The sequence below is a fragment of the Eptesicus fuscus genome, chromosome 22 (assembly GCF_027574615.1).
Source record: "Eptesicus fuscus isolate TK198812 chromosome 22, DD_ASM_mEF_20220401, whole genome shotgun sequence".
NCBI classification, from domain to species: domain Eukaryota; kingdom Metazoa; phylum Chordata; class Mammalia; order Chiroptera; family Vespertilionidae; genus Eptesicus; species Eptesicus fuscus.
This window is the reverse complement of record NC_072494.1, coordinates 42,067,454-42,081,831: the sequence shown is the minus strand read 5'-3', so window position 1 is coordinate 42,081,831 and position 14,378 is coordinate 42,067,454. Positions and strand designations below refer to the sequence as shown.

Sequence of the window (14,378 nt, the reverse complement as noted above, 5' to 3'; positions counted from 1 at the left end):
CTCACTGGAGGATATTTTTATCGATTTTGGGGAAAGAGGAAGGGAGAAAGAAAGAGAGAGAGAGAAACATGGATGTGAGAGGGAAACATCAATCAAACGCACCTTGACCAGGAATCGACCCCACAACCTAGGTATGTGCCCTGACTGGGGATCGAAACCACAACCTTTTGGTGTACGGGATGACACTCCAACCAACTGAGCTACCCAGCCAGGGCTCAACTTCAAAATGACAAGTAAAATTGTTCCTATTCAGATATTAGTTTGAATCACAGGAAATTGCCAATGTTGTTGACTGTTTGGACCAAATAAAACCAAAATCCTGGCAATCCCATGCAGATCAATATGTACATTTTATGAACAACATGGGTGCTAGAAAAAAATTTAAAGAAAGAATTAGGAATCCCTACTAATTTCAAAGTGGCAAAAAAAAACCTATTTTTAAAATACTTCCCAAATAACAATTCAAAGCCAACAGGAAAATATTTTGTTCACTGTTTTCTATTTTGATCTACATTTTTCAGTAACTACCATCGCCTGTGGGAAGCTGAGTGGTACGGTGATGACTAAGGGTTTGGTAGTAAATGTGTTGATGCCTGAAGTCATAGTAATAAGCTCCCCATTTCTGTATGTTCACATGTCAAAGCAGCTTGAGTTGGAATGAATGTACTAAGCCACGTCCTCAAATCCTTTGCAACAAAGAGAGAAGAGAGAGGAAGCACAAAAATGAATGATGGATAGTTTTATCGATTTTAATTTAATTTTGATTCTCAGGATTTACACTTCAAATGAGGATTGCTTCTCCAAGGTTCCCCCTGGAATCTACATATTGATCTCCAGGTGACACGGCCACATTGCCCAATGTTCATGGCTTTCCTCTGGGAACTACCTTGAAAGCTACATAGGAAAACCAGTACATTACTTCTCTCTCTCCTTCTTCCTCTTAAATTCCAAACTGAGATCAACCAGCTCTTAACCTGCTCACTTCACTAGCTCGGTCCCAATGCTTTGAGGTTGTTTGCTAAATTCCTACATAATTTGTCCAGCCATAGAAGGTACACCACCAAGAAGAGCCCTTAGGTAACCTGTGGACTCCGGGTGGTGTGAAGTCAGTGCAGGTTCATTAGTCGGGGGGAGGGGGCTGGTAATGGGGGAGCTGTGCATGTGGGGGCAGAAAGCCTGTGGGAAGTCTCCCACCTCAATCTTGTTGAGAACCTAAAACCACTCGAAGAAAGTAAAAGCCTAATAACAAGAGGGAAAATTACACCGAGGACACCAGGAAGTCTGGTACGTGCCCCCTCTTCTTCTTTCCGTCCTTTATGCCCCCTCTTCTCCATCAGTACCTTCCACACTCTGAGGAGAAAATCCAGGCCTATCTTTATTTTTTTAATATGTTTTTATTGCCCAGCCAGCGTGGCTCAGTGGTCACCGTTTGATTCCATCAGGGCACATGCCTGGGTTGTGGGCTTGATCCCCAGTGTGGGACATGCAGGAGGCAGCTGATCAATGATTCTCTCATCATTGATGTTTCTCTTTCTCCCTCTCTGAAATCAATAAAAATATACTTTTAAAATAAATAAATATGTTTTTATTGATTTCAGAGAGAGAAACATCAATGATGAGAGAGAATTATCAATGAGTTACTTCCTGCACGTCCTCTACTGGGGATCGAGCCCGAAATCCGGGCATGTGCCCTGACCAGGAATCAAACCATGACGATGCTCAAACACTGAGCCACTGAGCCACATCAGCCGGCTCCAGGCCTATCTTTAAACCGAGGTGATGGGAAATGAGACCCTGGGCAATGTCCCTAACGGTGGACAGCCCCAACCCCCCTGTGAGTGACTTCAGTATATTCCTTTGCTCTTTCTGCATCTGTTAACATATCTGGCCCTAACCGGTTCGGCTCAGTGGATAGAGCGTCGGCCTGTGGACTGAAGGGTCCCAGGTTCGATTCTGGTCAAGGGCATATACCTTGGTTTCGGGCACATCCCCAGTAGGGGGCGTGCAGGAGGCAGCTGATTGATGTTTCTCTCTCATCGGTGTTTCTAACTCTCTATCCCTCTCCCTTCCTCTCTGTAAAAAATCAATAAAATATATATTTTTTTAAGAAGAACCTTCATAAAAAAAAAATCTGGAAATTTCAGAACATGGCAGGGATCCCTAATGTAACCTTTCTCATAACAAACATGCATGGGGACTCAAATAACAAAATATGTCTAGCAAGCATCCTATATAATAAAGAGCTAATTTGCTAATTAGACTGAACAGCAGGACGACCATCAGGATGACCTTCCAGACGAAGCAGGGGCTGTGAGGGCCGAGCCCCTTGCACGAATTTCGTGCATCGGGCCTCTAGTATAAAATAAGCAGGAAATGTGTGTGTGTTTCTCATAGACTGGCACGTTTTCAGAGTTCACTTGTTTTAAACAATTACATTGAGCCACAAAATAAAAGTATTTCTTATGCCCATGTCAGGACAAGTGGATTTTCACGTTCAGTCCTCCCTGAGGAAATGCGGCCATTGAGGCCAAGCCGTCTCTCCATCCATCTGGGAAGGCTTCCGGGAGGAATGGGGTCCGTATCCCATCCCGACAAGCCTGTCTGCACCGACCTGGGGCTCCACCAGACTTCCGGCCCCGCCCAGGGCTTCCCGGTTGCTAAGGCAACAGGCCGCCTCAGAGGTGCCCAGGCGATCCCAGACCCTGGGCTTTTGTGGTTCCTAAGGCAACAGGCCGCCTCTTGGATGCTGCAGAGCTGGAGAGTCAGTCCATGGGCTGCGCCCTCTTTTACGTGCTCTCCATGACCCACCAATCAGGCGCTGCCACGTACTAATGTCCAAAGCTGAGTGATGGGTTGGGGATCTGCTGGGAGACCACACCGGCTGGGGCTGGGCAGGATCCGCTGGCGGCTGGAGCAGGTAACTAATGACCATCTCCAGGGTTTGCTCCCTGAGACAGACAAAGCCGCCCAGCATCATCACCACCACCACCACCACTGCCCCCAGGTGATGTGACAGTCCCTAACTGTTAGGCTGGGGGACGATTTGGGCAAGTAGGAGAAGTAAGGTTTTGAATCAAAGAGGAAAATGGCGTCCCTAGGGAATAAAATACTGCCAGCAAAAAAAGGAATGTAGCCCTAACTGGTTTGGCTCAGTGGATAGAGTGTCGGCCTTCGGACACAAGGGTCTCAGGTTCGATTCTGGTCAAGGGCATTGGTTGCGGGCACATACCCAGTAGGGAGTGTGCAGGAGGCAGCTGATAGATGTTTCTTTTTTTTTTTTTTTTTTTTTCTTTATTGATTTCAGAGAGTAAGGGAGAAGGAGAGAGAGATAGAAACACCAATGATGAGAGAGTATCATTGATTGGTTGCCTCCTGCACGCCCCCCACTGGAGATCGAACCCGCAACCCAGGCATGTGCCCTGACGGAAATCGAACCTGGGACCCTTCAGTCAGCAGGCTGACGCTCTATCCACTGAGCCAAGCCGGCTAGGGCTCGATGTTTCTATCTCATCAATGTTTCTAACTCTCTATCCCTCTCCCTTCCTCTCTGTAAAAAAATCAATAAAAAAATTTTTTTTAAGGGAATGTAGCGAGGTACCAGGTACCCCCCCAGCCCCCTTCTGCAGACCAGTGAGGAGCTGGGATTTCAGGAAGGGAAGCGGTAACTAATCCTCCCGAAGTCGCCGCCCTGCAGATTACAAGAACATGCACGCCCAGCCAGGGGCCTGGCCGCAGAGGGAGGTCACAGGATGCCTAGTGACGAGGAAAGAGGCTCCCCGCCGGCTCTCGCTCTGCACGGTCCTGGGCTCGGAACACAGTCATTCCTGCATCAGACTCACTCACCTCAGGTTTGTTTTGTGGTTTGTGTTTGTTCATCAAACGCACGTAAGACAGGACTTGTGCTTCTGAGCCGCACAGAGCTTGTGCTTTTTCTGAACGCATGCCCGTTCTAAGAGGAATAAGATGAGGTTTTTTCAGTCCTACCTGTGTGCATCTGTGTCGTTTTCAAATCACTGTTACCCGCTCCTGACTGGGTGCCGGCTGAACCTCCCTTCTCACCCGGGCCGGCCTGCCTCCCCCCGCAGCCCACACCATTACACTGGCTGCTCACTTCCTTCTCGAGCTTGTTGCTGGTGTCCACGGAGGATGCTGAACTTCTGAGCTGCCTGTGCCGAGTTACCTTTCCAGAAACTTTATTGACGAAAGGAAAGGCCTTCCTTTCCCGCCGCAGATCGATGCCAACGCTGCTGGCCGTGGCGCTGCGGGCCTCTGCTGGGCCTCAGGAACCCGCTTTCATCCCAGTCACTCGCGTGAGCAGCTCTGCCCCGCAGGTCTCCCTTGGTCCCTGGAGACTTCCTCCTGTTTCCTTTTGGAGTTGCAAGAGGTGGCTCTAACCTCGGAGGAGCCCAGCGCCCAGTTCGTCACAGCCTCGGGAGTCGCCAGCAGGGGGCGCTGGGAGCGGCAGGATTTTCCGGTCACTAGCTCTGCGTTTAGGGAATTACACTGCAGGCTTCCACTCATGTGCAAGGAGGTTAATGTCTAGTCCCAGGGGTACTGGCCTCAGCGCCTGTGTTGCGCCCCCACCTGGGCAGTTGGTGTGTGTGCTGATTGCACCCTGCATCCCTCCACATGGCTCTCTGCAAGCTAAGCCTTAGGGCAGATGGAATAGGCTTCACCTCCCCAACTCCTGCTGCTCTTCTTTCATTTATCAGACCTCAACGACCAGCCTCCACGCACCCCACAACCAGCCTCCACGTACCCCACCGACCAGCCTCCACACACCCCACAACCAGCCTCCACACACCTCAACTACCAGCCTCCACGCACCCCACAACCAGCCTCCACACACCTCAACTACCAGCCTCTACACACCCCACAAACAGCCTCCACACACCACAACGACCAGCCTCCACGCACCCCACAACCAGCCTCCACGCACCCCACAACCAGCCTCCACGCACCCCACAACCAGCCTCCACGCACCCCACCGACCAGCCTCCACACACCACAACGACCAGCCTCCACGCACCCCACAACCAGCCTCCACACACCCCACAACCAGCCTCCGCACACCCCACCGACCAGCCTCCACGCACCCCACAACCAGCCTCCACACACCCCACAACCAGCCTCCACACACCACAACGACCAGCCTCCACACACCCCACAACCAGCCTCCACACACCCCACAACCAGCCTCCACACACCCCACAACCAGCCTCTGCACACCCCACAACCAGCCTCTGCACACCCCACAACCAGCCTCCACACACCACAACAACCAGCCTCCACACACCCCACCGACCAGCCTCTGCACACCCCACAACCAGCCTCCACGCACCCCACAACCAGCCTCCGCACACCCCACAACCAGCCTCCACACACCACAACGACCAGCCTCCACACACCCCACAACCAGCCTCCACGCACCCCACAACCAGCCTCCACACACCACAACGACCAGCTTCCACACACCCCACAACCAGCCTCCACGTACCCCACCGACCAGCCTCCACGCACCCCACAACCAGCCTCCACACACCACAACGACCAGCCTCCACGCACCCCACAACCAGCCTCCGCACACCCCACCGACCAGCCTCCACGCACCCCACCGACCAGCCTCCACACACCCCACAACCAGCCTCCACACACCCCACAACCAGCCTCCACACACCCCACAACCAGCCTCCACACACCCCACAACCAGCCTCCACGCACCCCACCGACCAGCCTCCACACACCCCACAACCAGCCTCCACGCACCCCACAACCAGCCTCCACACACCCCACCGACCATCCTCCACGCACCCCACAACCAGCCTCCACGCACCCCACAACCAGCCTCCACACACCCCACAACCAGCCTCCGCGCACCCCACCGACCAGCCTCCACACACCCCACAACCAGCCTCCACGCACCCCACAACCAGCCTCCACACACCCCACAACCAGCCTCCACGCACCCCACAACCAGCCTCCACGCACCCCACAACCAGTCCATGAGACTGCCTTCAGAGCAGTGTGCACACGCACACTCAGACCACTGCCCTGAAAGGCAGTCCCTCGTCCCCTTGTCCACTTGGTGTGACAATTGCAGCTATGAAGCAGACTTTAGAGGCTGGCCGGGCGCCTGCAGACACCCGTGCACCCTGACAATCCTGCAGGGCACCCCGACTCTGTCTTCTATTGCAGCTCCTCCTTTATGCAACACTGCCTGTCCTTTGAGGTCATCCAACGTTGTAAAGAACGTTTGGGAATTCCTGGCTGTGTCTTTAAATACATTTGTGGGTGAAGCAGAGAGGTTTGTACTCACACCTCTCCTCCTCCTCCAGTCCTCCAGCCAGTTCCCTCCCGAGGCGGTGCCTGCCACCTGCTGAGAACTGGGCACTCCCACACCCTAGACCAGGCCTGGGAGGAGGTTCCTGAAAGGGTTTTGCAGCCTGGGGCTTCAGCACAGGAGGGATGGAGTGGTTTGGAGAGAGCTGGGGACTCGGAGATCAGGAGAGCGCTGCTCGGAGTTGGCATCCCCACCCGCACTACACAGTCACCTTCCCGGGCATTTCACCCCTGCACTGGCATCATCCATTCAGACCTGTCTCTCTGGCCTCCTGAACTGGAAGCCCGTGGAGGTGGTGGGTGTTGGCTGTCCAGGAGCTCCCCTTAGGGCCCCTCCACTTTTGACACAGGATCTCACACCACCGAGGAGCAGCGCTAGGCAGGACCCATCAACCACCTGCCCTTGGCTGTTTCCTGACAAGCCACCCACCTGTTCACAGGCACTTCCACGAGATGGACGGACAGCCCAGTGTCACCAGGACCACCTGGTTCTGCTCCTTGTCACACCTCCCTTCCCCCGGGGCGGGGGGGCGGGGCATGACGCTCAGTGAGCAGAGCAGAGGCCTCCGGGGATGAGACCGCCGCCCCGTGTGAGCGCCAGGACGGCCTGGGCATGTCACAGTGCACAGTGGCTCTTAAGGCCGAGCACAGCCTTGGGGGCAGAGGTGAGAAAAGGATCCATGGCCCAGAGCCTGGGCAGGTGGCAGCTGCGGAGGAGGCTCACCGGTGAAGCCAGGGCCAGGGCACCAGCAACGGGAGGAGACAGGAGCAGGAGCCGGATCAGGCCCCAGAGCACGCAGCAGGGGCGGGGGAGGGAGGGGGGACCTGCACACCCACCCTGGCTGTTTGCAGGAAGGCCGCGGGCCCAGCGAGGCTAAGTCCCAGGGAGAATATCATGGAAGCCAGGGCTCGAAGGAGTGACATAACGGTGAAGGGCCGAGGAGTCCCTGCAAAGGGGCGGGGGGCAGACCGCTGGCGGCTGAGAACCTGCTCCGTGGAGAAGCTGCGGCTCCTGGGGGAACCGTCTTTGTCTCCTGCGACCCTGAAGCCTCCACGGGGCCTGGCGCTCAGACCCTGGCGGAGGCCTAACTAGGCCTGTGATCTCCGTTAGCAAACCACTGGAGAGGTACCCATGCTTATAGGACAGCTGGATGTTATCAGTCTCCATTTGTGAAGTTAAAACACTCCTGGAAGATGCAGAGAAGTGAAAGGGGGAGGACTGGCAGGGCAAAGTGTAAAGTACAAAGGTCACAAGTGGGGTGTCAAGAGACGCAGTCTCTAGAGAAAGAAAGGGGGACCTGAGTAATTGGTTTGACTGGACACAGGTCATCGTGGAAGAAGATGGGAAGGTTCTTTAACTGTATAGATGGGGGTGGGGTGGGGGGGTGGGGTAGGATGGGGTGGAGGGTGATGAAAGCCAGCTGGCACAGTACAGAGGTGAGAAACAGGATCTGAACTGACACCCAGACGTAGCAAACACCTGCTGTGGAGAGGTAAGGAGGCTCCACCAGAAAAGCCAACGACAGACAGGGCTCAGGAGCACGGGCCCCGGCAGCAGGCCCAGGTGGGCAGCTGTGCCCAACTGCACTATGAAGATGTTAGAACCAAGAGAGGGTGGTTGTGATGCGCGTGAGAGAGCGAGCCATCCTAAATAGCAAAAAGGAACACGCTTGTGCGAGTTAAGCGCTTCATTCTTCCCCGAAAACGGAGCCACTTCTGGAGGGTGTGAGATGGCCCGAGTTTTACGACACACCCTTTCTCCTTCTGCCCCAACGCAGGCCCTCCTCTTCCCACAGCCGCTGCAAACCCAGGCCTGTAGCTTGGTTACACTGTAACTACTGAACTAGGACTAATCACCCGGTCACTAGATACACTACTTTTCTGAATGAAATCAGACTTCGCCCCCAGTGTGGGCCCTGGCACAGTGCCTGCCCAGCTTGGGTCTAAGTGCATGCAGGGCATTCCTTCCCAATCAGGCATCCGCAGAACACGCTGTGTTTGCACCTGGCACATCTCCCGCTGTGCTCTGTGCCAGGCGGGCACACCTTAATGCTTCTCCGCAGAACTTTGCTCAGACGTGCCCTGAGGGCCTGCGTTCTGGGTGCTTGTGAGGCTGTGACGTTTGGGTAAGGAAAAGGGTAATGTTTTTGCGTAGTAATACCCAGGCATGAGCAAAATTTAAAACCGGTTTTATACTGGAGAAAAAAATAGACATCATTGAAACAATGGAAAATCAAAAAAACAGACCCAAATACAAATGGCATTTTAGTTCATGGTGAAGGTGACACTTAAAAGGAGGAAAAACAAAAATTCGCTGAAAGACTGTTTGCGGGGGAGCTCAATACTTAGTGCATTCCATCAGTTTGGTGCCTCAAAGATTTAAATAAAATTTATCGCCCTGGTAGGTGTGATCAGTGGTTAGAACATCAGCCCACTCACCAAAAGGCTACAGGTTCGATTCACAGTCAAGGGCACGTACCTGAGTTGCAGGTTTGATCCCATCACATGCAGGAGGCAACTAATCAGTGTGTCTCTCTCACATCGATGTTTCTCTCTCTCCCCCTCCCTCCTTCCCTTCTACTCTCTAAAAATCAATGGAAATAAATAAATAAATAAAATTATCAAAAGAGTTAACAGGTATCAAGGAGTTAAATATAAACCAAAGCATAAAGTTTCAAAGAGTTCTCATGAATAAGGTAGAAAAAACTTTCCAAAGAAGAATAAAAAACTGATAATTTTAGCCGGCCAGCATGGCTCAGTGGTTGAGTGTTGACCACTGAACCAGGATTCCTGGTCAGGGCACATGCTCAGGTTGCGGGCTTGATCCCCAGTGTGGAGCATGCAGGATGCAGCGAATCAATGATTCTTATCATTGATGTTTCTATCTCTCTCCCTCTCCCTTCCTCTCTGAAATCAATAAAAATATATTTTTTAATCTGAAAAATTTAAATGTACAGTTTTTCTCTATACAATAAAAGTTAAACAAAATCCAAAGACCAGTGTGAAATGAAAAAGCTATTTACAACATGCATGGCAGCAAAGACCTTACTGCTTTAATTTATAAAATGTTTATATGAGTATAAGTTAAGGAGAAAAAATGACAATCTAACATGAAAACAGGCAAAAGGTAAGAAATAGCAGTTTTCGAAGAAAAAGTTTCAGCCATTAAAAACAAATGAGTAAATAGTAAAACTTACTGATCCTATCTAATAAAAGGGTAATATGCAAATTAACTATCACTCCGCTACACCCATAAGCCATGCCCACAAGCCACGCCCACCAGCCAATCAGGCATGAATATGTAAATAAACCCAACCAAGATGGCTACAGCCACAGAGAGCAGGAGGGAGGCTTGGGTTTCCCAGGCAATGGAGGAAACCAAGCTTTCCGCCTGCCCTTGCCAGCCTAGGCCTCCACTCAAGGCTACAAAGTTTCAATGATAGAAGATCATAAATCCAAACAAAAATGGCGGCAGCCACGGAGCTGGAAAGAGCTGGAGGCTAGGGTTGCCCCCGGCAATGGAGGAAGCCAAGCTTTCCACACACCCTGGCCTGCCTAGGCCTCCACTTAAGGCTACAAAGTTTCAATTATAGAAGATACATAAATCCCAACAGGAATGGCTGCCACCACTGAGCAAGCAGAAGGCTTGGCTCCGCTCCAGGCTACAAAGTTTCAATTGTAGAAGATAAATAAACCCCAGATACCAGAGCCTCCGCTTGGGTCGCCGGGGGGGCACAGCCAGCCTGAAAACCACCAAAGGCCCCTCGCCCAGGCCACCCCATGCCCCAAGGGAACTCCCACCCTGATCCGGGACATCCTTCAGGGCAAACCAGCTGGCCCCCACCCATGCACCAGGCCTCTATCCTATCTAATAAAAGAGTAATATGCAGATTTACCATCACTCCAACACACAAGATGGCTGCCCCCATGTGGACACAAGATGGCTGCCACAAGATGGCCAGCAGGGGAGGACAGTTGGGAGGGACCAGGCCTGCAAGGGAGGGCAGTTGTGGGCGATCAGGCCAGCAGGTGAGGGCAGTTGGGAGGGACCAGGCCTGCAAGGGAGGGCAGTTGGGGGCGATCAAGCCTGCAGGGGAGAGCAGTTAGGGGTGACCAAGCCGGCAGAGGAGGGAAGTTAGGAGGGACGCAGGTCTGCAGGGAAGGGCAGTTGGGAGGGACCCAGGCCTGCAGGGGAGAGCAGTTGGGGGTGACCAGACCTGCAGGGGAGGGCAGTTAGGGGCAAACAGGCTGGCAGGAGAGCAGTTAGGCATCAATCAAGTTGGCAGGGGAGTGGTTAGGGGGTGATCAGGCTGGCAGGCAGAAGCGGTTAGGAGCAATCAGGAAGGCAGGCAGGTGAGCAGTTGGGAGCCAGCAGTCCTGGATTGTGAGAGGGACTGCCCGGGCAATCAGACATCCCTCGAGGGGGTCCCAGATTGGAGAGGGTGCAGGCTGGGCTGAGGGACACCCCCCCCATGCACAAATTTCATGCACCGGGCCTCTAGTAATTAGATAAATGCAAATCAACACAAAAATGAAATGCCTATGAGACTCGCAAACATCGAAGATGACGACAGCCAGCATTGTGGGCGATGCGGATGGGCTCCCGTGGACTGCACAGAAACATCACCTGCTGGGCTCTTGGGGAGGAAAATGTGACTATCAGTGTTTACAGCACCACCCTGGCTGGGTGGTTCAGATGGTGGAGTGTTGTCCGTACACCAGAAGGTTGTGGGTTCGATTCCTGGTCAGGGCACATGCCTATGTTTCTCTCTAAGTGGTCGGCTGGAGGTGCAGGCTTCATGGAAAAGTCATTCATGCATTCATGTAACAAATGATTATTGAGTGCCAACTGTATACCAGGCACTACAAAGCACTAGGAATGTGGCAGTAAATAGACAATATCACCACCTTCATGCAACTTACACTGGACTGGGAGAGCCAGACCATAAACAAGTTACTTAACTGAATCCCCCATGTGGACGGAAGGGGCCTCATGCTGACCTGACAAGCTCAGGGGAGGCCTGCATGGCAGTCTTGCAAACTCAGAGACCTAAAGTCACCACAAGGATGGTCTGAAATTAAACATTAACTAAAAACAGTTATGGTGGTTAGTTATGTCCTAGGCCGGTATCTTCACAGACAAGGTCAACCTTTACCTTAACTGAGCCTATGTGTCTTTTTGCATCTATAATATCATACCCTTTGAAATGTCTGGGTAACTTGTAATTTCCCTTTTTCTGGACCCCTCGGGGCACAACCTAATGTGCCTGGCTGCCAGGACAGAGACCACAAATTCCTTCATTGTTATCATGTTAATTGTTCCTGCACCCACCTAAGCATGTGTCTATCATTTTACCTCTTATCCAATCCCAGTTTCCCCACTTTGCTTTCTCCCGCCTCTCTAATCTATCACCAATCGATTTCATGTAACCCACCTACGTCCCTGCCTTTGATTGCAATCCTCTCTAATAAAATGGTAATATGCAAATTAACCATCACTTCGCTACATATGCCACGCCCGCCAGCCAATCAGGGCAAGTATGCAAATTAACCCCATCCAAGATGGCTACAGCCACAGAGAGCAAGGTTTCCCAGGTAACAGAGGAAACCAAGCTTTCCATAGCCTGTTGCAGGCCTAAGCCTCCACTCAAGCTACAAAGTTTCAATTATAGAAGGTAAACAAATTCAAACAAATGGCGGCAGAATGAAGCTTGAGAGAGCAGGCCAGGGTTGCCGCCAGCAACAGGGGAAGCAAAGCTTTCCACACACCCTGGCTGGGCCCACCCGCTTAAGGCTACAAAGTTTCAATTATAGAAGGTGAATTAACTGCCACAGAAATGGCTGCCGCCCCGGAGGGAGCAGCAGGCTTGGCTCCGCTCCAGGCTACAAAGTTTCAATTGTAGAAGGAAAATAAATTCCAGATACCAGGGCCTCTGCTTGCGTTGTCAGGGGGCATGGCCAGCCTGCAAACCACCACAGGCCCCTCGCTCAGGCCGCCCCACGCCCCAAGGGAACCCCCACCCTGATCCGGGACACCCTTCAGGGCAAACCAGCTGGCCCCCACACCTGTACCAGGCCTCTATCCTATCTAATAAGAGTAATATACAGATTGATCATCACTGCAACACACAATATAGCTGCCCCCATGTGGTCAAAGATCCTGCCCCCATGTGGACACAAGATGGCCACTACAAGATGACCAGCAGGAGAGGGCAGTTGGGAGGCACCCGGCCTGCAAGGGAGGGCAGTTGGGAGGCACCCAGCCTGCAAGGGAGGGCAGTTGGAAGGGACCAGGCCTGCAAGGGAGGGCAGTTGGGAGGCACCAGGCCTGCAAGGGAGGGCAGTTGGGGGCGATCAACCCTGCAGGAGAGGGCAGTTAGGGGTGACCAGGCTGGCAGAGGAGAGAAGTTGGGGGCAAACAGGCTGGCAGGGGAGCAGTTAAGCATCAACCAGGCTGGTAGTGGAGTGGTTAGGGGGTGATCAGGCTGGCAGGCAGAAGCGGTTAGGGGCAATCAGGAAGGCAGGCAGGCAAGCAGTTGGGAGCCAGCAGTCCTGGATTGTGAGAGGGATGTTCGACTGGATCCCAGCAGGATCGGGCCTAAATGGGCAGTCGGACATCCCTCCAGGAGTCCCAGATTGGAGAGGGTACAGCCTGGGCTGAGGGACAACCCCCCACCGTGCACGAATTTCGTGCACCGGGCTTCTAGTCCTATATAATAAAAGGCTAATATGCAAATCAACCAAATGGTGGAACAATCAGAATGACCAGACGACCAGTCACTATGACGCACACTGACCACCAGGGTGAGACGCTTAACACAGGAGCTGCCCCCTGGTGGTCAGTGCACTCTGACAAGGGGAGCACCACTCAGCCAGAAGCCAGGCTCACAGCTGGTGAGCGCAGCAGGATGTGTCACTGCCAGGGAGCGGGCCTAAGCTATCAGTCGGACATCCCCTGAGGGCTCCCGGACTGCAAGAGGGCACAGGCTGGGCTGAGGGATCACCCCCAAGTGCATGAATTTTCGTGCACCAGGCCTCTAGTGTATAAATACAGATGTAACCCGCCATTGCCCAGAGCATTATCTCAATTCCTTGAGGTTCTGCTTCCCAGCTATTGTTGACAGTTTGGCTCAAATAAACTCACAAAAATTCTTTACAGGTTTGAATGTTTTTATGTTAACACCAATATGTCAGATGGTACAAAATAAAGTGGGGAAAGGAATAAGAAGTGCCTTGAGAAAAAAAGTTGCAATTTTTGTTGTTGTTAATCTTCACCCGAGGACAATTTTTCCATTGATTTTTAGATAGAGTGGAAGGGAGAGGCAGAGACAAGAGAGACAAAAAACGACTCACATGGATTGGTTGCCCCTTGGGGGCAGGGGATCCAGCCTGCAATCCCAGTACGTGCCCCTAACCAGAATGGAGCCCCAACCCTTCAGTCTGCAGGCTGATGCTCCAACCACTGAGCCAAACTGGCTAGGGCAAAAGTTGCAGTTTTTAATGGAGAGGCTAGAAAAGCCTGTTTCCAACGTTTCTATAATAAACACACCCTGCTTTTGTAATGAGAATTTTAAAAGAAGGTCCCGAGTTGTTCAGTCCCTTTCTGTGGTCAAACAGGGCAAAGGGGAAGGCGGGGCCGGAATCACTCCTCCTCCCACCTCTGGCCGCCTTTAGTCTGTAGCACTGACTGTAGCACAGGCTGGTGGCTTCAACAGCGGGCTCTTATTTATTTCCGGAGTCCCGGCGGCAGGGCAGGCCAAGGTCCAAGGGCCGGCAGGTTCCGTGTCTGATGAGAGCTGCTTCCTCGCACACAGAGGACAGTCTTGGCCGCGGGCGCTCTCTGGGGTCCATCAGGGCGCTTATCCCATTCGTGGGGCTCCACCCTCATGACTAATCTGGTCCCACAGGCCCCACCTCCCAATGCCAACACTGGGGATTAGGTTTCACGATGTGAAGGGGGCGGGGACGCGGCACACATCCAGGCAATAGCAGGTCCCTCCATAAGGTAGAAATGCTTTCCTACCTCCTTCCCCTCGACG

The 14,378-nt window shown here is 52.7% G+C and overlaps 1 protein-coding gene across 1 annotated transcript in view; it reads right to left on the bottom strand.

The window, feature by feature from the left end:
- The window catches only part of RXRG (retinoid X receptor gamma), a 138,602-nt gene that overhangs the window by 122,370 nt on the left and 1,854 nt on the right, over positions 1 to 14,378 (bottom strand).